Source organism: Dendronephthya gigantea, unplaced genomic scaffold (genome assembly GCF_004324835.1).
Source record: "Dendronephthya gigantea isolate DGI-Jeju-01 unplaced genomic scaffold, DenGig_1.0 000071F, whole genome shotgun sequence".
NCBI lineage: Eukaryota > Metazoa > Cnidaria > Anthozoa > Malacalcyonacea > Nephtheidae > Dendronephthya > Dendronephthya gigantea.
The window spans coordinates 739,346-766,208 of record NW_021163081.1 but is presented as its reverse complement, the minus strand read 5'-3'; the positions used below and the strand labels follow the sequence as shown (position 1 = coordinate 766,208).

The following is a 26,863-nucleotide window of genomic DNA, read 5'->3' as shown; positions in this document are numbered from 1 at the left end:
ACAAATGATAGCAATATTATCTTTATTGAACGACGTTTCGATGCTAAAACGTGCATCATTTTCAAGTTATGATAATTACATTTAAATTGCGTTGGTTTTAAACGGTTCATCTCACGTTAGTATATATTGGGCGAGCATGCTTAAGATCATGCAGTTGATTAGATAAATTATATTAATTACATAAATTAGATCTAAATTTTGTCATTCTTAGTCTACTTAAATTATATATATACATACACACATATACGAACACACACAAAACATACATATATACAGAAACTAAACATTTCCAGATTAAGTATAAAGTTTAGAACAAATAGAGTCTGATTGAGTGTTCAAGGATGGTGATAGTTCCTTAATATGCAACATCTCGAAAAGAAGGCAGTCATACTTTCCTTGGCATTTCCGAAGAATTGAAAAGCAAATACATGTTTCCCGATTACCGACCGCTTGTGTTCGTCAATGCGTCGATGTAAGTGTCGACCAGTATAGCCAACATAATCTGCATCGTACAGATCACATTTATATCTATATACAACGCGCTGTTGATTTACAATTGGTGGTTTTACTTCACGGATTTTTAACTCATCCTGAAGCTTTCTACTCTTAAAAATGGGCTTTAATATTCTACCGATCATTGAACCAAGGCTTGCAAGTTGTCTTCGTACAAAATCAAATTGATCTTTAAACGGCAGGGCTACACAAATTATATCCTCTTTTACATGTTCTGTCTGAGTAGAACTGGTGATTTCTGTATATTTCTTTGTTACAAACTCTGCGATCATTGAGTCAATAAGTCTGAGGGGATATCGTAGATTGAGGAAGACGTTGTTTAAACGATCACATTCTTCAACGAAATGTTTCCAGGATGATGACAAACGGAATGCACGATTCAGCATGGTAACTATCAGAGATTTCTTATATCTGTGATCGACATGGCTTTGGTGGTGGAGGAGAAGGCCAATATTAGTTGGTTTTATGTAGACTTTAGTTTCGATTTTGGTACCTGTTCTTATCGCCTCCATACCCAGGAGGGGCAGCTTTCGGTCAACTTCACATTCCATTGTGAAATTCAACGCTGAATGGCAGTTGTTCAAGGTGTTGAGAAATTCTTCTTCGGATGCTAAACTTTCTTGGGTGGTAATTGTGTCATCAACAAACCGGTGGTAAAAGGAGGGCATACGATGGTTATCCACAAGCTTTTGTTCAATGGAACACATGAAGCTGTTTGCCATCAAGGGGCCAAGTGGTGATCCCATAGCAACGCCGTCTACTTGTTGGTACAGTCTACCATCTAACTGAAAAAGTTGATTCTTCACGGCCAAGTTCAACAAGTGAGTGAGTTCCAATCTTTCAAGCTGAAGGTGATATGTCTTGTTGAACCATTCATTATGGAATGCTTTGTTGACCAGGATTTCTATGGTCTCATCTACAGGTAGGTTAGTAAAGAGTGAGGAAACATCATACAAGACCAGGATTTCTTCATGTTTGATTTCTTTATTTCGTAATTCTTCCGAGAATGAAAGCGGGTCGATAATAGTATACTCGTTGATGGAAAGAGGTTTAAGTTTTTCGTCAAGCTATTTTGCGAGCTTGTAGTTGTGGGTATCTTCTCCTCCACCAAAGCCATGTCGATCACAGATATAAGAAATCTCTGATAGTTACCATGCTGAATCGTGCATTCCGTTTGTCATCATCCTGGAAACATTTCGTTGAAGAATGTGATCGTTTAAAGGAGGTCTTCCTCAATCTACGATATCCCCTCAGACTTATTGACTCAATGATCGCAGAGTTTTTAACGAAGAAATATACAGAAATCACCAGTTCTACTCGGACAGAACATGTAAAAGAGGATATAATTACTCCGGCGTCAGAGACGGAGTTGAAAATTCGCCCCGGTTTTATTTTGTTTTTGTTTTTTTGTTTTTTTTTTTTTATTTTTCGTCGTCGCAAGTCTGTAATGGCGCGAAATATACTAGTATTTAAAATGTGTGTGTGACCGTATTTATTTACGTCCCAGTCTTATCTCCCAAGAGTTGTGGTGCACAGCTTTGGCTAATTTTCCAATGCGCGATTCGATTTCGCTCGCATGATATGGCAATTCCTTCAAGAGGAGCAAATAAACCATTCTTTTCATGCTGTTCGATTAAGTTTAGATTGAATTGGGGTAAGAATATATTTAATACATGTAGACCCGGTCCTAATTTAATAATATCGCTGCTATTCCGCCGTTTAACAAAATGATGTGGTCGTGTATGGGCGCGTTGACACGTCGCGTAGTTTGCACAGGATCGAAGATTTAATACAACTACATAAGCGCGAATTCCAAAGCAAAGTGTAAGACGAAGCGAATGTATCATGCGGTTTATTTACATTTTTGAACAATTGAACTTTTATACTGCGATGTGCTTCTGAATTTCGCCATCGAACATTTAGGTTCGCAAGGCATCTAAATGCGAATATGTATGCGAAACAATACGCGAACTGTATTGTTTATGTTCAGAAGCTCCATATTGAAGACTGGCATGTGCGCCGGAGTTAACGCCAGAACGGCGTCTTGTTCGTGTAGCCCTGCCGTTTAAAGATCAAAAGTCATCTGATTTTGTACGAAGGCAACTTGCAAGCCTTGGTTCGATGATCGGTAGAATATTAAAGCCCATTTTTAAGAGTAGAAAGCTTCAGGATGAGTTAAAAATCCGTGAAGTAAAACCACCAATTGTAAATCAACAGCGCGTTGTATATAGATATAAATGTGATCTGTGCTATGCAGATTATATTGGCTATACTGGTCGACACTTACATCAATGCATTGACGAACACAAGCGGTCGGTAATCGGGAAACATATAGTCTACTTATATATATATATATATATATATATATATATAAGTAGACTAAGAATGACAAAATTTAGATCTAATTAATATAATTTATCTAATCAACTGCATGATCTTAAGCATGCTCTCGCAATATATACTAACATGACATGAACCGTTTAAAATCAATGCAATTTAAATGTAATTATCATAACTTGAAAATGATGCACGTTTTAGCATCGAAACGTCGTTCAATCAAAATAATATCGCTATCATTTGTGTCAAAATTGTATTCAAAGAGATTTTTGATATATCACTTTTACCTATATTATCGAAGGTATGTGAACGAACTGCTTTAAATCAATTCCTCCCATATCTTGAATCCAATCAGCGAATACCGGCGATGCAGAGTGGAAATAGGAAATTGCACTCCACAGAAACGTCTTTAATACATACAACAGATATCTGTTTAGATGCCATCGACAAACAGAAGGTAACTGCTGCGATACTGTTAGACATGAGTAAAGCGTTTGATAGTTTACAACATAGGACTCTTTTGGATAAAATACAAGATGTTGGTGCATCGAGATCTGCTTTAAAGTGGTTCAATAGTTATTTGTCTAATAGGAAACAGACAGTTCGTATCAATTCTGCAGTTTCTGACCCGCAGCCTATTGTAAGTGGTGTTCCTCAAGGCAGTATATTGGGACCCCTGTTATTTACCATATACGTCAAGGATTTGCCAACTGTTCCTCAAAACAGTTCACCCGAGTGCTATGTCGATGACACTAAGATACTTATGTCATTTCGTGTTTCTGAATGTAACAACGCCCTCACAGCTTTGAATCAAGATCTCCTCAGTATCCGTAACTGGTGTTTTGACAACTGTTTGTTATTGAACCCAGGTAAAACAAAATTGATTATATATGGAAGTAGACAGATGACAGACAGGCTGCCAGAATATCGCCTCTCACTGTTGGGAAAAGTGTTGGTACCAGTAAACTCTGTAAAGGACCTTGGAGTAACTTTTGATAAAAACTTAACATTCAATGAACACATAGCAAAAACCGTCTCTGAATGTATGTCAGCACTTGGACAGATAAATCGAGTGAAGCGCATTTTTAAAAGAGAGTTATTAGTGATGATAATTAACACGTTAGTATTTAGTAAACTATACCATTGCTCTTCAGTTTGGTCAAATACCGCAGAATTTAATATCAAGAAGTGTCAACGTGTTCAGAATTTTGCTGCCCGTATAGTCACTAACACAAGAAAATATGATCACATAACACCAGCTCTGAAGGACTTAAAGTGGACACCTGTCAAAACTAATTTATATTTTAGAGATGCTGTAATGGCATTTAAATGCATGATGGGTTTGGTTCCTGATTACTTACACCAGAAATTTAGCACTAGGGGCAGTGTAAGTGGCCATAAAACAAGGAATTCTGATAAATTGCATATCCCTTTGTGTAAGACCAAATCTGGACAAAGTTCATTCTCTTATAGAGTTGCCAACATGTGGAACAATCTGCCATCTTCTATAAAGTCAAGTGAATGTTTAAGTAGTTTTAAAAGTAAATTAAGGAAATATCTTTTAAATTAATTTTTATTGACTAGCTAACATAACATAGTAACTTAAATTTTTATCATAGTATCGTAACTTATATATTGTAAATTTGTCACTGAAAAGCCACTATAGGGGAGTGTCAATAAAGTATTGTATTGTATTGTATTAATAATGTTTATTTCTAAATATAAATTGTCACAAAAAATTTTTGATGACATCAGCGTTATAAGCAGAATACAATGACATTAAATTTATGTTCAAAGAAATTCAAAACATGCAAAATTTTCACAATTAATAAATGATGGAGTCCCTCAATATTATAACCAGAAGGTGATGCACAGAAATCACTGCACCTGGCCCTCTTTAAGTTGACTGACATATCTGAAATTCACTAAAATATTACATCATCCCATCTTTAAATAACACGCCAAAACCACGCCTGTTACGTTTATAGACATGAACAATAAATAATGTAAACAATGGTTAAAAAACAGATATATTTTCTCTAATGTTTGCTCCTATGTCATCAGTATGATCCATAGAATCCTGTGAAAAAAGGAGTTATCAAATCTTTTGTTTTCTAGTTAAAAAAACTAAACACAAAGATGTGCATTTCAATTACATCATCGTCCTTTTAAGTCTATATTTAGGTTGTTTCTATTGTTTCTATTTTTAATGTTGAACTCAAAATATTTCCACAATTATTTTTAAACTTTTCCATGACATCATCTTCACACCGATTGGCTGAGATTCTCTATAAATATGGGTTGCAAACACTCTAATTTTCATTCGATATTGAATATTCATCTGCGACAGAGACGAAAATAGAAAAAATCCAAGAACGCTAGAAAGTAGAGCAACATGACGTCAACGCCCACCAAACGAACGTCCACCATGATTGACGAACTAAAGGCATCGCCAGTTTCCAAATCTCCCAGAAAAGTCTCGAAAAGCCTGACGTGTGCGGTGGTTAACAAAAGTAACTTGCGTCAAACGAAAGACGGCTCGATGTTCTCTATGAACTTCTGCAATGACAGTACCAAGGAGATGTTGCGCGCAGTGTGTTTCGATGATAAATTCTTCGTCAAGTTCGAAGCACAGAAATGCTTCGAACTTGAGCTCGTTCAAAATCAAACAGTCTTACGATAACAACCCCAACGCTGTAGAGATACTCCTCTACAAAGAACTGCTGATGGCTAACGCGTCCAAAGACGTCCCCATCGTCGGCTGCTCCACCATGAAAATCCAACAACTTCTTGAGTCAGACAACCTAATGCGTCCCAGATTCATCAATGTTAAAGCAAAGGTCATGAAGATTGAAGAACCATACGAGGTCGGTGTGTTTCCTGATACGAAAACCAAACGCGAAGTCGTCTTAGTTGATGAGACCGGCCAGATGAACTTGGTCCTTTTGGAGACAACGAGCACAAAAAGTTTCATTCAACACCGACGATGTTATCCTTCTTGAAAACTTGGTAACAACTACCTTCAATGGCAAAATGAGTCTGACCACCAGTTTTGAGACAACCATCAAGGTTCAGCCTGGAGAGAAAATAGAAGTTGTTGCGAATCTGGAAACTTTCGCGACAAAGATCGAAATGACAACGGCCGTATTGGCAATAAAGAACTTTCAGTATGCACGCAAGTGCTTCCTCTGCAAGTCAACCATTGTCCAAACAGCTGTCAACTCGGTCACAACGGATTGTGCATCCTGCAAGGGATCTTTCCTATCAAGACTAGCCACTGTAACAAACCAGTGCCTTAATTCTTAATACGTACACCTCTAACACGTGGGGTGAGCGACCATAAAATACACCTTGGTCGTATACGCCAGTTTAACTCAAGTTTTTGACAAATATAAGAATCTTCTCTTGCATTTCAAGTAACTCACCTTTTACAAAAAAAAAATGCACAAAACTTTCTCAATCCCTCGAATATTTAAACAAAATAAAACAAATAAAAATGAGCATTGAGCATTTGATTGTTAAACTAGCCTCTAATAATAATAATAATATAATAATAATAATAATATAAAATAATCATAATCATAATCATAATCATAATCATAACCATAACCATAACCATAACCATAACCATAACCATAACCATAACCATAAGCATAAGCATAACCATAAGCATAAGCATAAGCATAAGCATAAGCATAATCATAATGACAGTGACAGTGACAGTGACAGTAATGATGATGATGATGATGATGATGATGATGATGATGATGATGATGATGATGATGACGACCATGACAATGACAATGACAATGACAATGACAATGACAATAAAAATAACAATATAACAATATAACAATGTAACAATGTAACAATGTAACAATGTAACAATGTAACAATGTAACAATGTAACAATGTAACAATGTAACAATGTAACAATGTAACAATGTAACAATGTAACAATGTAACAATGTAACAATGTAACAATGTAACAATGTAACAATGTAACAATGTAACAATGTAACAATGTAACAATGTAACAATGTAACAATGTAACAATGTAACAATGTAACAATATAACAATATAACAATATAACAGACAAAGTAGTTTGAGATGGCATCTGCAAAATCCAACTTTAAACAGCTGGCATGAAAATATTGCAAGCAGTTATCACATCCAATTCAATCTTCTTCTCTTCTCAATCTCTTCGCCGTCATCGTCCTTACAAACTTTACAAATGCTCATGTTTCTCCTAAATCAAAGATATCAGCACTGTATAAATTTATTTAATTATTCAATTGCCTTTAGTTATCAAACCTCGTCATGAATTATAATGGTTAAGCGCGAGAATAAGTTGCAGCCTGAATAAGTCGTAAGTAAGTAATTTGCGAACATTCGTATATGTGCACAGTTTGTTTGCAACTCCTCCCTAGAGTCGTGATTTATCATGAACATCGTAAAAGATAAATACTTTGCTTTTGACAAGATTGGTGGAAAAAGTTGCAAGTCACTTGATATCAAACGCTGTGTAACTCTAATTCAACATCAATACCGGTTTATAGTACTTTTTTCATCCCAAATATTTTTGACAATCTGCCTGAATCAGATAATAAAAAACATGACATGCAATGCCTACGTTTCGTTCGTAAAATCACAAGGCTTAACCCCCCTACCATAATGACTGGTCCCTAAATCCTCTTGTTCAGACTTATCAATTAGGTCACGACTTATTTAAATAGCAGCGTATTTTTGCTTGTAGAAATGCGCCTAATGCAACCTGATGCACCTACTTAATTCAATACATTTGTCTACTTTGTTTACTTACTTGTGAATGTCATCGTAGCAAGAACCAAATATGACTGACGTGAGTCTTTCTCTTTCTTTCACCATATCAAATGACCTATTTATATCCGACCCCTCACATATGCACTTTGCAAACTTAGGAAAGGAAAATAAACAGATCTATTAGTATGCATAAATTATGTTATACCATGGATAATTAAAAAAAATAGTTACTTAACAATCCATGGTGATACGTCATGAATTTTATATAACTGATGATACTTGCACGTACAACATAAATAATGACACCACAGTTAAAACTGTCTTGCTGGGGGAAGTGAACTGGTTCAACACATGGCCAAAATTGGGAGTGCCAGCCAGTTTTCTTGTCAGCGATATTACTGCAATATATACAGCATTTGCTGGTCATTTAAGTGAAAACGAAAACGCCATTCCACATAAATTATGTTGATATTATCTATTTTTTGTATCAATGATTTTTACACACAACATGACCCGTTCTATAACTCTGATTTAACTCTGTATTTGTTCTCTTGCTAAACATTTGGGTAAGTATCTTTGCATTAGTCTGTTCCAAGCAACACATTTTGCAACTGTGATGGAGGGAATATTTCTTTCTGCTGCAGCGATCAGAATTTGTTTTCTGTATTCTTCCAATGGTAGACCGGCATTTCGGGCAGCTTGCCTGTCGTTGATCTGGTGCTGTATTCGAGAACGCGCGATATCTCCTTTAATTTTTGCGTTCAGACAGCTAATAGCTTGTTCAACCGGGTTTAGAAATGGGCTGTAAGGAGGAAGAATGCGCGTTTCGATGTCGTCAGTTGGATTTTCTGCCCTCCTATGGCATGGTGCTCCGTCGAAAATTAGATAGTGTGTTTCGTCCTCGTTGAATTCCTGAGCTGTATGAACAAGAAATTCATTAAACAATGGGCCTGTCATTGCTCCCATTTGTATAGTATGGTGAACAACACCATAAATTGCTGAAGTAGATAAACATATCGTAATATTTCTCCCCTTTTGCCCACAGACTTGTCGGTAAGCCTGATCTTCTCTGCGAGAACGACCTTGGCTCCTTGAGGTCCAGATATTGAATCCACACTCGTCAATGAATACTGTATGGTAGAGATTTGCTACTTCCAGGAACCACGGCGCGTACTGGAAACGACGTTCTATGATGTTGGGTCGATTTCGTTCAGCTGGAACTCTCTGGGATAACTTAGGTGTAAACAGCATGCCGTTTAGGTGTCTACCAATAGTTCAATCATGAACATAACACTTTTTGGGTAGCCGGCGACGCAGCTCAGAGTTGATTGCCTTTAGTGTTAACAACGGGTTTTTGTTGACGATTTCTTCTAAACAAGCCGTCATTTCATCATCTACTTTAACGTTGTTTCTGCCACCAACGTGGCTGCTCGTCTATCCTATTTTGCTGTAGATATCTACAAATGATTCCACATGCTGTTGATCTATTCACACCCAATGTATCTGCCATTGCAAGATAATCTTGGTCCGGCTCTTCAAAAGCACGAATCAGTCTATTTCTGTCGTCTTGATAAATCCTCATTCTTCGCCTTTGCTCAGCCATGATGAAACTATCGAAGTCAATCACACAGAGATGTAAGCAACATCGTTATTTATACCCGCTTCAATAATGTAATCAATGTTCTGTAAAGATTCAAACCGTATTCAAAAACTTTGGTACGCTACAGCGATAATGACTATTTTGTGTACCTAAATGTATTTTGGTTTAACTGTATTGTTTGTGCAATAATCATAAATGAGTTTTGAATAATGCTATTGAGATTCATTTCGTGCTATCGATTTTCACTAACTGGAATACATAATTAGGTGTTTTTATTGATTATACCTACTAGTACTGTTGAATGTAAGTTCTTTCTATTGAACATAAGCAACGCGAAATTGAAATGGGAATCATTCTAATGATTTTCGTTTTCACTTAAATGACCAGCAAATGCTGTTATAGATCGAGAGGTAGTTAGTAGTACATGTGTCTAAACTCAGATGTGTCGGTAGAGGTTTATAGACCACTTGAGGCATCCGTCATTTTGGGGACGATGTTATTGTTTTCAAATCTATCAGTATTTTAAAAGGCGTGAAATGTTTCTGAATTGAAAAAAACGCAAAGAGGAACAGGACTTTACCATATTTTAGCCAAAAAAAACAGGGGAGTTAAAAGAGTAGCTACTAATTAGTAAGCTTCTCAAGTGTGACGTCACACGAGCGAAGTCATAGCAAAAAAGTGCATATTGCTACGAAATTGTACTTGAAACGAAAGTTACATGTATAATACAGCTAACTATGCGCCTCAGCATGACCGTGATAATATCGTCGTCAAATGTTTCAATTTAAAAAAAAATTGCTAAAATAATAAATAGCGCACCATATCTTATCAATTGTATCCGTAAGATCTGGATCTGTTTTGAAATCGATTTTCGTATGCTTTTTGCCATTCGTAGGGTCCAAAAATAATCGAGTATTCCGAAATTTGTCTAGAACCTGTATAAAATAGAACATATTGAGTACAAAATATCATACAGCAAGTACTGAAACAGTTCATTTTGTTAATTGCGGGGATAAACAACTGTACTTACCAGTAATGTCCAATGGATTCCATGCTGGTTTAAAAATATATATATAATAAAAATTTTGGAAATAAATTCAAAGCTATGACGAGACCAAAGCAATCGTGTACTGGATCCACGTTTCGCTACGGCTGCCAATGTTGCATCTGCGGCAAAAACATCATAATCCAAACTTAGCTTCCATAAAGCCGCTTCTATCACCTAGAATAATTGATATAGTGAAACGATTGTGTGAAATCATTGGTAAGTAACAATGACAAGTTTTTTGAATATTTAGCCAAAGTGCCCGAAGGCGTAGGCTATTTATATATATAAACGTCAATTATTGTTTATATCTAACCTCGTCAATAAGCCATCCTGGATGGAAACGTCTTTTTAATGACATTGTTTTCGAACTGTGTAGGTGTGCCTTCTCTGGCGGGATGAGGGTCCACAAATGACCAACAGTGAGTTTTTTTGGTCAAACTTCTAGCATAACGTCGTTAATTTTAACTCCTAACTTTTTCATGTTAACCAGTCGCGATAGGGGCTCGTGTTTTCTATTAAAAAGATAAAATTTTTCTATTTTGTTGGAAAAGACTGGCCTACAAATTTTTGTTTTGATTATGCAATCTAGTTTGCTTTTTAACGTAAACAACTAAAGTATATTTAAAGATAACTGTTGTGTACCGTTGTATTTTACAACTGTCATCATGTCCAGCATCCATATTAATAAGTTGTGTGGGCTCATCAATACTGGAGTAATTGCTTGGCTGTTGTTCATCTTCAACATCGAGAATTAGGTCAATTATTATTTCCTCCGTTTCCTGAAAAATACACTATACAGTTTTAGTAAGCTTTTATTTTCAGTTTATTGTGTTTGTGTGGCCAGCTATCAAAGGAGTATTATAAATATGCCAGGGAGGGAAAAACCATCTCAAGAAATACATTCCTGTACAAAAGTAGAATCAATTTTTATATAACCTGAATAACATTATTCTCATAAACTTGTGCTTACAAAAGCCTTCTTATGATCTTCGTCCTTTCTCTTTGTTCCAAGTACCATTTCGTCGTCTTCGATTTCGATCTTAGTACTGGTATCTCCATTCTTTCGTTTTTTCCGTTTTGGTAGATTTTTGTGAAAGACTTGATGATATTCGTCTTTAGTAATTTTCAATTTCTTTTTTAAAGGACTACTTCTCAGCGGTATACCGTTTAGTTTTGAACAGTAGGCATGCATTTTTTGATGAATCTCCTCCACCTTATCTATGGCCATCAGAAGAACAGTGTCATTATCAACGAGGTATGAATCATTTCTTAAAATATCCAGTTTCTCGTGTAAAACCTTTCTTAACGTTGACGAACTCTGTGTTGCAGGCTGAATTTCGTTATCTAAAAGAACTGGGTCATGATCTTCTACATCTGACTTAGACACCAAAGATGGGCTGCTCTCCGCATTAACCATGGAATCATCTGCCGTGGTTGGAACTTTTTCCTCAACATGAGAATCTTGGTTTGAGCTATTCGTTGACGTTGAATCAATTTTCGTTTTAACGTGTTCATTATCGAGAGTAATAAAAACGCTGTTTCTGTAATGATTTGGTAAGGATCCAAAACCCCATTCAACATATGCGGAAAATACTGCGAAGTGTTTGCATGGATACTGTTTTTTTTTCCAGGCAAGGCAGGAACATTCTGGTGTCATGAAATCAACAAGGTGCTTCTCGTTTGGATTTGTCATACTTTTGACGTTAAACTGTCCTTTTTGAAAGTTCACAGGCAAAATGTCGGAATTTCGGTATTCAGCTGCTGAGAAACGACTTTTAAGGCAGTGCTTTACAAACTGTGGTGGTCGATCTTGTAGGTAAACTGGGACATTTTGGATGCAAATCTGGGATAAAGCTCTCACCTATCGTGGTCGCAATGCCATACAAAGATTTATCCACTGAACGTGGCAAATATTCATATTTGAACAACTTGTTCATGGCCTCCGTTCCATTATTTGTATTTACCACGTTTACTGCCTGCTGTTGCCGAAAAGCACGCGCCCAACGCGAAGAAAACCAAGTGTTTTCCACGTAATCCTTTACCTTTTGGTTTTTGTAAAGAGGTATTTTCTTAAACATTTCCACAGCGGCCGAAAACTCATCCTCGGAGTTGGCGTAAGAAATCTTTTGCATGTGGCGCAGGAACATTTCTTGTTGCTCAGAAGACAACCCGTTTTTCTTCGCTTTGGACCATCTTTGCATTGCTTGGATCCTATGGAAGTCACAAATGTACACGGTTGTAGTTGGAAACTGTTCTTCGATTGCACCAATCTCTGCCGTCGAGTAGTCAACCATAAAATATTTTGGATCCCATTTGGGGTTTCAAGCCATTTGGGGCTTATTGCTTTTTTTTCCTCCATCTGGCACAGAAATTCTGCTATCACTTTGTAGCCAATATTTGTATGGACACAAATGAAGAAAAGTGGTATGGCATATTTAGTTGTTTTATACGTGGCGTCCATCAGAACGACCTTGTTTCCGTACCTTTCAAGCAAACGTTGTTGCCAAGGCTCTTGATGGACAAAAAGGAAGGTTTTCTCTCCAGGCTGACGTTTGTCGTCGTTATCTTTTCCGGTTGTTTCTTCTCTTGTTTGGTAAAAAAATTTTGATGTGGGGTCCTTTGCCTGCCACTCTTTGATCTTGCGTGCTAGTGATTCCTGGTCATCGCTGGAGGATTTCAATGAGGAAATTGCTCTACCTATGTGGTTGCGTAAATCTTGGCGGCAGGGATAATATCTTCGGTTGGTCTTCTTTCGTCTTTGGCTATCTGGAACATCACAAAATAGATCGTTTACGACGTAGCTGTCAAGCCAACATTTTACTTCGGTAACTTTGGTTATATTATTTTTGACCAATGCATAGATTCTCTCCACTACCCTGGAGTCAACGTATTGCCCAATCGATGACAACGTGGCGACAGGATGATTGTTGTGAGCAGAACTAAGGGGTATTCGCAGAAAGTGTCTCGTTAATCTGCGGATGTTGCTTGCATTCTCTCCAGAAAGTGCCTCATTCAAGGTTTTAATGATTGCCTGTTTCGCCATTTTAATGCTGTTTTCGGATAGACACTTTGCTTTATCCACAAAGTAGTCATCAAAAATGTCAATGGAGCGTATTTGCAAGGTGGCTGGGCAATCAAGCTTCTGAGTGTTTTGTAGCCTAAGACACTGTTTCTTCGTGTAATCATGCGCCCCAGCTTGGTCTGAAGGTCTCCCACCTCTCCCATCCTGCAACCAAAAAGAGCTTTGTTGTAATTTTTTAGAAGTTTGTCTTTAACACATCCATGCCACATATTCTAACTATCTCGTAATTATTTTTTTGTTTACACATTACCTTAGTTGATCCATGGATACAGTGGCATATCTCTATCCCCTTAACAGAAAATGGCTTTCCGAAGAACTGTATAGGGATGTGTCCTCGTTTGTCTTCAAACACGACATGATTTGTAATGATATTTTAAGAAATACCTTTTTATTTTAGCTCCATGCTCAACAAGATATTATCTAGCACTGTTTGGTACCTGTGGCCTTTCAGAAAACCTTATCCTGTGTCCTGGCTATGCATACGTGCCGCCCTCATTGCGCTCATGGTATAAGAGAGCTTAATGTTTGAGTACGACTACGAAATGTCAGTTTTTAAAATCAATGAAATCTGCCACTATGAAAACATATAATGTACACGGTTTGGCTACTGTGTTTAACTTGGTTTAATTAACGTTATGCAAAATGATGTATACTAAAAAGAGCTGATGATATTTACAGAAAAATACTGTACTGATTTTACTAACTAAAAATCGTACTGATTTTAGTAAGTAAAACTAAATAGGTTTTTTAGGTAAACGACTAAACGTAGGAAAGTCAGTATAATTGACGAAATCAGATAAACTCAACAATATTCCAGGTTGAACCTACCGGCACTTGTATATCTCTTATGGTGCTTATACTTTGAGTGTGCTTCAGATGTCATGAGGCTAGTAGAATTAATCGCCAACAGCCTGTGTAATAGCTCCTCCAATTCCTCCTTTGTTCCATCGAAAAAACCCGTACAGTAATTGTTTTCTGCTGAAACGCCTCTGAAATGTTCCTTTATAAAAGCTATTTCGACATCCCGCATCGATTTTAATTCTGCCATGTTGTGACAAAGGGAAAACCCTTCCTTAAAAATTTGCGCGCTAATTCAAACGCGTGCATAAATTATCATGTCTGTGAGGTTAGGGGATATCAATGGCTATATAATTAAATATTTCCGCTGACATATTATATTTCCGTGGGATAACATTTCCCAAACTGTACTGAGTGTTCCTGAGATTGGTATTTAAAGCCATCGACGTATGTAATTGTTAACGATGGAATCAATAATTATAATAATAATAATAATAATAATAATGATAATGATAATGATAATGATAATGATAATGATAATGATAATGATAACAATAACAATAACAATAACAATAACAATAACAATAATGGAAACTTTATTCATATAGAGCTTTCTTATACAGGGTGTCTCAAAAAAAACGCAACCACTTAAATATGCAAGAATATTAATATTGTTCGGGTTTGCACCATAGTTCAGCTAAAATGACTTTTAGCATTGTAAATGAAGGATTAAGTGCCATTTTCAATTCCCAGAGGTGCTTATCTATTACGCTTTAGAGCTGTATTAATGTTCTGCATATTTAAGTGGTTGCGTTTTTTTTGAGACACCCTGTATACAATTGTAAATCTCACTTCTACAGGTAATTTACAATTGGCTACTTAAATCACATATTACTATATCTATGACTATTATGAAAAAATTATTATTTTCTTTAAGTGTCAATATCTAAAAATACATTAGGTCTGGATTTGACTAATAACAATAACAATAACAATAACAATAATGACGATGACGACAATGACGACAACGACTAGGAAGTTACTGCATCTTTCATGTAACAAATAGTTTCGAACTGGAGTCAAAATGTGAGCCAATAATATTGAGGATTCGTTGCCAGACAATAGACATGTTGCACTTTAATCTTTATTCACACTTAATTTTGGAATATTTGCTCGAAGCAATATTTGCGAAAATACATTTCAGACACATGTATTATAAATATTAAAATTATTCATTGGCTGTATTTCTTCTTTTAATGAGAATATATGTAAGCGTAGAGAACAATCAAAATTTTCTCTCCCGTGCATCGGCCATCTTGCCTGAATTGTGAACACTAAATAATGCACAATGTTTTCAAATTGCAAGAATCAAAACAAATGTGAGCACACGTAGCACATGCGCAGAAGCGACTGTAATCTAGCTTTAAGCCTGTGTGCCTTGATTGTTGTTGGTGAAAAAGCAACCCAGCAACCCCACATGTTACACAGTTAACATTAGGGACATTGTTGGTGTTCTAAAAGATAGTTAAATTGATATACAACCGTAAGTTACCGTGATTTTGAAAAAAACCCCATCAATCTCAATTAGGTTGTTAACTAGGCTAGCTAGTGTGTCCTTCTTTGGGCGTCATGTCCAATTTAACCTGTAATGGTTTTATGTACAGTACTGTTTGCCCAATACAAAGTGTCTCTCGGATGTAACGTATTGAATATCCATTTGGGCCAAGTGGCAAGCCCTCTAAATTCCTTGCTCTAGATCCTCCACCAATAACCTTTAACAACTCAAAGCCACCTCCATACTTTCATTTGGGATAACTAGCTTCCAGGTGTTTGGAGAAGCCATTATGATCCGCATCTTTACTTGGAAAAACAATTTTTCTTTTTCCAAGACCAGCCCTTCTTAACTGCTCCATTTCCACATTTGTTGGTGTTTTTGTAGCTGCTGGTGAACTCAATAAACAGAAACCATGAGTCCATGTCTCTTTTGCCATGAATGTATCAGAACTTTAATATGTTCTAGGCATTTTGTGAGGAGGGAGGCATGCTTTTTTTGGTGTTGTTTGGTTTCGAGCACACAAACCAGGGAATGCTCTCCTGTTAGGCACAGTAATGTCATTAAAGCTACATGTAAAATACATATGGTATCATATTTGTCATGGAAAATCTTATATCATAATTTCATCATAAAGTCAATAGCTTTACTTTATATAACAGATTTATAAGACTGTTAATTGTACTATACCTGAAATTCTCTGTAACATTAGACTGATTAACAGAAGTAGTTGGTTGAGATTGACCAAACTATAATAATAATTATTTTAATGAAAAATTTATTGATGTTGTTTTTTTGTTATATACAATTGTAAATCTCACTTATATAAGGTAATTTACAATCAGCTGCTTGAATCAATGAACAACAAGACGCCTGTTCTGGCGTTAACTCCAGCGCACATGCCAGTCTTTAATATAGAGCTTCTGAACATAAATACAGTTCATATTCGCATTTAGATGCCTTACGAAGCTAAATGTTCGATTGCAAAATTCAGCAGCACATCGTACCTTAAAAAGTATAGAAGTTCCATTGTTCGAAAATGTAAACAAACCACATGATACATTCGCTTAGTCCTACACTTAGCCTTTGGAATTCGCGCTTATATATTATATCTTCAATCCTGTGCAAACTACGACGTGTTAACGCGCCCATACACGACCACATCATCTTGTTAAACGGCGAAATAGCAGCGATATTATTAAAATAGGACCAGAATCTACATGTATTGAATATATTCTTACTCCAATTCAATCTAAACTTAATTGAAGAGCATGAAAACAACGGTTTATTTGCTCCTCTTGAAGGAATTGCCGTATCATGCGAGCGAAATCGAATCGCGCATCGGAAAATTAGCCGAAGCTGTGCACCACAACTCTTAGGAGATAAGACTGGGACGTAGATAAATACAGCCACATGCACGTTTTAAATACTAGAATGTTTTGCGCCATATCAGACTTGCGGCGACGAAAAATAAAAAAAAAAAAAAGAAAAACAAAACAAAACCAGGCCGAATTTTCAACTTCGTCGCTGACGCCGGAGTAATTACATCCTGGTACTAATATACAAAACACACAATATATATAGTATACAACATTCATTCTTTCTGGCAACAAAATATATAATATGTTGTAGTATATTGTAGTATTAATTGACTATACCTGAAATTCTCTGTAGCATTAGACTGATTAACAGAAGTAGTCGGTTGAGCTTGACTTGTGTTGCCACTTGTACTATAATAATAATAATATTAGTAGTAATAAAAGTAATAATAATAATAATATGAGTAATTTGATATCCAATGCATTTGATGTCTACCCAGTCCCTGCGGTTGGTAGGCGGTTTACCTCAAAATCATGTCATAACTTTTAATATGTGCACTACCCATTTGACATTCAAATGAATATTAAAACATGCAAATTGTCTCAAAAAGCTATTTAAGGGCCTGTTCACACTTAGCTCACTTTAAGATCGATCTGGCAGGATTGATCCGAGATTGATCTTGTGGTGAAAAATTACAATTTCTGTGTGCGTTCACGCTACAGCTACACAACACAAAAAACGAGCTTGTTTAATCGTACTCCAAGGCTTGGCTACCAAGCACACAACTATGTTTAACTGGATGGACAACTAGACCACATCCACTGAACTAGTTATCTAACTGAATTGACACCCGCTGAATTGACATCAACATCATACCAAAATGGCAGCTCATGAAGAACAAGATCTAATTGCAAGTATTTTGAGTATAACTTCTGATTACCAGAGAAAGATACGAGTGCGCCGGGCAAATTTCATTAAGCATTACACAAGTCAGTGAAACAAAAAAAATTACAGGACATTTTATTTTTTGTGTAGTGGTGCATTAGGAAGAAGATTGTCCTCTGAAAGACGCCTTTGGGTGCAGGCAAGCAAAGGAACAGGGTTGTTTTGGGAAGAAACGGTTGCCATGTGGAATGACGATAGCCTCTGGTTGGAAAACTTCCTCATGTTTACGGAAACATTCGATTTTCTTTGCAAGAAAATGAATGCTTATCTTTTGCAAGAGGATACAACGTTTAGAAAAGCTATACCTGTGGAGAAGCAAGGAGCAATTTGTTTTTGGCATTTGTCTCTAATGAGGATTTGCGCTTTTTAGCCTGGCGTTTTGGTGTAGGAAAAAGTACTGTAGTGAAATTGTTAATGAGGTTTGCCAAGCTGTTGTTGAAATACTTCTGCCTCAAGTGATCAAATGGCCATCAGGCGAGAAACTCAAGAAACTGCTCAGTGTCGTTGATGGTTTTCTCACGACCTGGGGCTTCCCTCAATGCGCTGGTGCCATTGATGGCACCCATATATTCCAATTGTAGCACCTTCTGAATCTTCACCTGATTACTACAATCGCAAAGGATTTTATTCTATTGTCCTTTAAGCTGTTGTTGATCATCAGTATCAGTACAGTACCATTTTTCTTAGCCTCAGGGGGTAATATGTAAATACATCCAAAATGTATTATTTGATAACCATTGCAAGAAACCAACAGGATAGTACAGCAGTGGCGAAGCCAGCCCAAAAATTTGGTCATGCTCTGCAAATTTTAAATCACCATTATTCATTTCTTCAGAAATTGATTGTTTTCACGGTCTAAAAACACAACTAAAATGTATGGCTGGTGTCGCCACTGTAGTCTGTAGTACAATGATAAGACATATGTTTCAAACTAATCATTTTGATAGGTTGGATGTTGCACTTAGTTTTTATATGTCATACTAATGCATGTATGCAAACCTTGCTATCAAAAGATTAAAAATATATATTTATTTTTTTTATGAATCTTTTTAAGATTTACTGACATTTACATTAAGTGGCCACATCGAGTCCATGATGCCAGAGTACTATCAAACTCTGGAGTATTTCGGAAAGCTGAAGCAGGATTACTTTTCCTGGATGTGAGTTTATTGTAAAAAATTTCATGCTGGTTGGTGATCCGGTGAATCCACTCTTGCCATGGCTGATGAAGAGGCGTCCTAATGATGGCAATCTTAGTCCTGCACAAAAGAAATTTAATTGTCTCCTAAGCTGAGCAAGGCAAGTTGTCGCCATTTAAAAAACAGGTTCAGATGCCTCTTGAACAAGAATTATACAAGTTTAAATTACTTGCCAATGAAAGTTGCAACATGTTGTGTTTTGCACAATATTTGTGAGATCAGGGCAGACAAGCTTACTGCAGATTACTTTGAGGATGTTTCTGATGAGGATGTTTCAGATTTTGCTTTACAAAATATAGACACAAGTGCAGAAGAGATAATAAATTCTTTAACTGAATTCTTTAAAACACAGTAAATTAACAAACTATGTTAATTTGTAACTATGTTAAGCACACAAGTTGTACAGCTATTCCAATTAAGATTGTCCTCTTAAGACTCTAAATATTAAACTCTGAGCAAAAAAGGAATGTCAGTTATACAATTAATATAAACTGGATATATCTTTTAAATTTATTTATACAGGTTTCAAAGCTGCTGTATTTATAGTATAGAAAAAAAATAGTCAGCCTAGATAACCGGGCCAGCCTGTCTCATGTAATCAGCCCCTTAGAGCCTTATACTTGAAATATAACTAGCCTTAAACAGTAACCTACACTATTATAGAAGCCTAACAATAAATATTTCATGAGTTTAAAGGTCTAGGTATGTAATAACCTGACATTCATTGTATGCCCGGAGTTCAATGTTTAGAATTTTGAGGGGGGGGAAACCTTAGTTAAAATAGCTGTATTTAGCTGTCATGCAAGTTCAGTATATAGTGCATGGATATAACAGTTACTGTGCTAGTATTTGTTAACAATAAAATTAAAATTTGTAAAATGTTTGTAGACTGTCAATATCATGGTGAAAATTATAATATGGTTGTTGAACAGGCTGCGACCTCCCTGCAATTGCATTTGCAAGAAGTGCCATTGAATCTTTGTATGCTGCAAGCTCTTCCTTTTGCAGCTCTCTTTCTTTTTCTCTTTCTTCTTTCATTTCTGCCAAAAACATTTTGTCAGACTTTTTTTGATATGTGTTGTGTTCTTTCATTGTGTTTTCAAATGGCAATTGCATCTTAAAAGGCTTTCCTTTTCCTCTAATTGGTTTACTTTTCTTGCGGGCCGATTTGATAGCCTCTTCACTAAGTGAAGCTTCAGATTTCTCTTTTGTCTTACCAGGTGATGCTTTGTCATCTTTATCATGAATATCTACATAACAACATATCTTATGTTTGTTACTGCAGCTTAATAATAATACAAAAATATGGCACACATGCAGGCATACAATGTCTTATTACTTACCTGGTTCTATGTAATCGCAATACGGACACACAAGTTTATCATCATCAGTGTATACTGCTATGCTATTTCCAATATGAGCACCAGCTGTCATCACCTTGACCATTTCATTACACTGAGAAGCGTTTTTCTCAATAGTTCTTCCCTTGCCAAACTTGTCAATAAGTTTGTCACGTAGAGAAAATGTAACAAGTGTTTCACCTCCAGCCACAAAAGTTGGAAATATCAATATTACCAGCCTTTTAGTTGACCTTGCAGACTAGAAGTGTGCATCCGATTGGATTGGACGTTTCTAATCCGACAATTGGCTTATTTTTGAAATCCGATTAGATTCGAAATTGTCTAATCCGAATCTGAGTCAAAGAATCATCTGATCCGATGAATTTCTCAAATCCCCGTTTAACCCCCATCAAGTCCCCTTGTGTCTCAGGGGGAATCGCTGTCTTGCGTTCTCTTGCGTTCACATACAAACCAGATAGATCTGAGATCGATCTCAGACCACCATTTCAAGCGGGTTTTTACGACTGTTCACCCTTACTTTAGGCGAGTTTACTACAGGCCCTAAATTTCCATAAGGAATTAAAACTGATGATGCTTTAAGAACAAACTACAGCTTGTATATATAAGACAGAACTTAACTCATCGCATTGTTTAGTTCGCTTTCAATTTTTCTTGCTGCTTCTTGCAGCACATTTGAAGTTCTTTCGAGAACGTTTCTCCCCCAAGTCTTTCTATCAAAAGCCATATCGGATATTTAGAAACCACATGGAAAAAAAGGTGCCAAATTTATGATACCCAGATGTACGACAATATATTTTATAATTTGAAATTCCTCATCTGATTTGACACATTATATTGCAGTGAACTCGATATTTTCATTCAAAAACATACACCCGCATCGCACATGAGAACCATTGGCCGAAAACATACGATCAGATGATGTGAGAGATTGCCCGAAAACATGCACCAAAAAACATACAGCCCGATGACATGAGACATTGCCTGAAAGCATGCACCCGAAGACATTTGTCATTGTCAATTTATATTTTTGTCCCATTCATATACCCTTCATAACCCATCATAGGCCTCCATAACCCACCATAGCACTCCATAACCCTGTATAGGCATCCATAACCTTCCATAGGCCTCCATAACCATCTATTACCCACCATAGGTCTCCATAGCCCTCCATATGCCTCCATAACCGTCCATAGGCCTCCATAACTCACCATAGGCCTCCATAGGCCTTCATAACCATCCATTACCCACCATAGGTCTCCATAACCCTCCATATGCCTCCATAACCGTCCATAGGCCTCCATAACTCACCATAGGCCTCCATAGCACTCCATAGGCCCCCATAAGCCTCATAATTTGCCATAGGCCTCCTAGCACTCCATAACCCTCCATAGGCATCCATAGGCCTCCATAGGAGGCCTTCATAACCCTCTATAGGCCTCCATAACCCTTCATAGGTCTCCATAACCCACCATAGGCCTCCACAGCACTCTATAACCCTGTATAGACATTCATAGGCTTCCATAACTCACCATAGGCCTCCAAAGCACTCCATAGGCCTTCACAACCTTCCATAACCCTCCATAGGTCTCCATAACCTTTCATAGGCCTTCATAACCTTTCATAGGCCTTTATAACCCTACATAGCACTCCGTAGGCCTTCATAGGCTATCATAACCCTCGATAGGCATGCATAAGTTACAAAAAAACATCTTAGGTGACTTAAAGGAACAAAAGTTACAAAAAGTAACATATCAGGTTACATAAAGGAATCAATGTTACAAACAGGAACAGAGCAAGTTGCAAAAAGGATCAGCCTAACTTACATCCAAGGATAGTGCAAAGTTTCCATGTCTTTAGGCAATTTTTGAATGCAATGAAATATTAAATAGAAGCAGCTGTCGTTTATATATGAATCCGTCGTTTAAATTGTCCTAATCGAGCGCGTTTTAACCCATCATATACATGTGGTCATTGTTATTTGACGAAGGACATTTAACATAAAGTAAGAAGGTTGCCTTCGCTTTGCATAAGCAACTGAATGAAGGCCGGTTATATGAAGCCTGTTTAACGGTGGATAAGTTCAAAATAGAAAGCAAACTAAATGTATTTAACTTAATACAAAGATACTGTTTACAACTACATATTCAGTGCGTAATATTCAAGTTGACTCATTCAAGAGAGATGTCCCCAGGGAAAACTTTTAAAAAAGGGAAACTGCTTAGTTGTCAAAAACTTCTAATTATAGCTTATCCACTGTTTAAGCTAAATGCCGTATGAACAACCCGCCGCAGGGGCCGCTTGTATCAAGCCAGTTTAGCTCAAAGTTCAAAAGTTCAAAATAGAAAGCAAGTCTATTGTTTTATTTAAAATAGAAAAATAGTCAAATACATAGGACTGAGTTGAAATTCTGACAATTTAATAGAATAACGATATATACGGTCTATTATATTAAATGTATAATCGATCTTTCCTAAGATTGCTCCGAATTTATCCACAAATTTTTTCCTTATGTTTTTACTGGAAAAAGTCAAAACATGGCTCATTTATGTTAGGACAAACGTCTGGCTGCTTAGGTATTAGAGGGCATGGAAACTTTGCAGTATCCTCTGACCGTAGTTACTTTGTTTAATTTCTTCGCCAGAGTTACTGCCGCTCACAACAGCAGGCGGCCCTCTATTAATAAAAAAGCAGCCGCAGACACCAAAAGAGCAGTCTTAAATTATTCTCACCTGATTTACTGGTACACATCTGGTCATGAAAGGCGCAAATAAAAGTTGAGCTAATTTTGCTTTTTTTGTAACATAATTAATGCTTAAAACTGTTCTGTGGGTAGGTGGGTAAGTGCTACTTTTGTCACTGTTGAATTATGCACTATACCAGCAGTCTAAGCAGTCATACATCTTTATAGAAGATGGCATTGTACAGAGCAGATGTTGTGCTTTCATTTGATACCAAATTATACCGTATTTAAACCAGGAAACTCATAAAAGTGATTTCGGTTTTTGATGAAAATATGTCGCTGTTAACACAAGTGAATATTTGGACTGTACTATTCTTCAAAAGGATTCTGAAGGATTAGCCAGTTCATTCTTTTGCCTTTGGGTTTTGGAAGAACATATTCCAGGTAAAAATCCTATGTTTTTGTTTATTTGAATTCAAATTGCAAGGCCGGGTTTAAGGATGTTTAGTGAGCCGTGACGAATTGTTGTTTTAGGATGCCGCTAAGCAAATTGAAACGATATGCTCGATTCAATGTAGGGCAAATAATGAAGGCAAGGTGAGAGAGCAGAAATGGGGCAGCCCAAGCACATAGCTCAGTCAAGGAATATGAAAAAACTTTCAATGTCTTGAATGCTAAACGCAGAAGGCTGGAAGATAAGGTACAGTAGATAGTGGGGGAATACATTTCAAATTTAAGGCCATTAATTTTGACATTATGTGCTGCTTATATTATTCCATGCTGTAGACATGATAGAACAATGTTTGTTGACATTACAAAAAAAATACATACCAGATAAATTTGAATTAGTATTTGAAACCATTATTACTCATTTTGGCATGCTTGTGGCCAGCAAGCTTAAGTGACAGAAAGTCTTCTGTATAGTATTCATTGCAAGGATTTAGATTGATACAAAATTTGCATGTCTTTTACAGTGCTTAGCATGGTAGAACTTTTGGGAAATTATTACTTTTTTCTATTTTAAGATTGCTTCCATGAAAGAGACTGTGAATGAGAGACAAAAAACCCTTGTACAACAACCTGCGGCGATACTGAATAGAAAACTGAAACCTACTACAAATGAGGTAGGCGACTTGCAGATTGCTGAAAGAACAATTACAAAGAAAGGCAGTGAAACATTCAAAGCAGTGACAAGGATTCATGGTGGTTCACCTTCTAATACAATGACCACTGCCTCTGGTTTGGGTGATACACTTACCACAAAATTCTCTCAGCAAAGTTTAGTTAAGGTAATCTCTAAAAAGCCCAAATTGTGTGAGAAAGTTTTTCCTAAGATTCACAACTGTAAAGTCAAGGATCAAGTGTCTGATCAAAACATGTTACATAGTATTCAAACCTATTTTACTAGGGGTATAATGAGCAAGCGAAAGTATAGGTCTGTGTATAAGTTAATTTCATTAACAACAAGAAGTCATTACTGCATGGTACAAAACATAACACACGAACTAAGGTGATATCTTGCAATGTTCCCCGTTTAGTACCATATGATAAAATGATGCCCCATGTTAAGTCCCTTGATATTGGCTAAATGTGTTGTGTAAATGAAGATTTCTGTTATGGTTTAGATGATTCTGAAAAAGTAGATGGCTGTTACCGACACTTTTAGTGCCTCAGTTAGCACAATTTTATTTTAATCTGGCTGAACAGTCAGAAGATGATTTGTTGTGGTTTAATTCTGAGGTTAACAAGTTTCATGTTGTAATAGGGGGGGATGGAGCGCCATTTGGAAAAAATGGCACAGCCTCTTCCTGGCTTGTTAGTTTCCTTAACAGAGGTAAACATATATTAAGCAACACTGAAAATTTCATGATATTTGGGGCAAATTGCAAGGAAAACTCTATTGTAATCTTGCGCTATGTGAAATTTATTTTGCTTGAAATGAATTTGATTGAGAAAAAATTGTTTACAATACAAGGAAAAAATGTTAAGTTCACCTTCTCGGAATTTCCAAATGATTTAAAAATGCTAGCATTTGTAGCCGGTGAGTTGCGAATCAGTGCAAAATATTTCTCTACGTTCGCTAATGTAAGCATTGAAAATTGTGATGAACCACTTTGGATATTTGGGTCAGACTCCGACTGTGCATGGCAACCATGGTCATATAATGAGAGGATTAAAGTTTCAAAAAAAGTTGAAAAACTTAAGGAAAACGTGGATAAGCAAAAATGCTCTGCCAAAACTAAGCGAAATAAGATTACTACATTTATTGCTGGCCAACAAAGCCGACAAGAATTTGAGCCTTTACTTGGTAGTTTTGTCAACAAAGCCCACACAGAGCCATTACATGTTAAGAATAATGCTTGTCAGCAGATGTTTAGGTTAATTCTGTATGAAGGTATTTCTAAATCAACTCTTGATTCTAATATCACTCACATTCAAGATGTACCAAGTTCAACACCTTTTTATAAACTTGTAAATTGCCTCTTAAAAACTGCATGTTTAAGTCGCCTTAAAAAGTGAAACAATGGTTTAATGATACGAAAGGGTCTGGTAGGAATTTCCGGTACAGGTTTACAGGGCAAGATTCAAGGATGTTTTTACATAATTTCATGTCTATCATGGACTCTATCAAAAAAACTAGTGACCGTGAGAAAGAAGAATTTTATCTTCATGTTTTGGCATATATTTGTTTGCGGTTAAGGGAGAGTGTTGCAGTATTTTGTAGAGTGTTGAATCTTACAGCCTCTGATTTGGGGTTGTTAAAGCAATACTGTGCGAATTTGTTTAGAGCATGTTGTCTATTTACACGATCTGTTTCTCCTTCAGTGTGGAATGTTGGGCACCTTATTTCAGCACATGCTTGGGTTTGAATGTTGTGTCGATGGAGGATCGAGAATCAAAACATGTGACTATAGCAAGGTACAGCCAAAATACTACTTTTACCAGGAAGGAGGTGGCAAATTTTCCGGTATGAGTTCATTCAGTTAATCTGGTTGAAGAAAGAGGCTATTATGTGGTTCATAACCATAAATACAAGCAAACATATATTCCACCTAAAGTTACCTTGGGCGAATCCTGTCACTGCGGCTTCCAAAAGAGCTCCAATGAAGAGTGTTATTACTGCTCGCACAAGTATCAAAAACAAATTGAAGACAGTTTTTTTGCTGGTAAACTACTTGTGGATAAAAAACTTGTTGATAAACGGAAGAAATAAAAGTGCATCCTTTACATTAAACACCCTAACAAGTCAGCAAAGCTGGTATATTTATTGCTATGTTAAAGTACAGTACATTTTTATTTATTTATATAAAAACCTGGTTGTCAGGTTTAAATGTTACAACTTTTAAAAAGTTATATATTTATATAAAGTACCTGATCTTCAGGCTTAATGCTAGTTTATGGATATCTAATTAAAAGTTTTAACTTTTCATTATGATTTTAAAGAATTTTCTGGGTTTGTATATCATTTCATTGAGTGAACTACCATGTGGTATCATTTCAATGAGTGAACTAGTAAAAACATGAAAGCTAGTACATTTATGTGTATTACCTTTCTTTGCTTACAATATCAGAAAGTATTCTAATTACAAGTGATCACATATGAATGGTTCAGAGCCAACATGCAAACAAGGCTACATGGCCAGG

The 26,863-nt window shown here is 36.5% G+C and overlaps 1 pseudogene; it reads right to left on the bottom strand.

Moving 5' to 3' along the window:
* Positions 1-8,164: 8,164 nt before the first annotated feature.
* LOC114531416 lies at positions 8,165-20,623 on the bottom strand (annotated as a pseudogene).
* Positions 20,624-26,863: the final 6,240 nt, after the last annotated feature.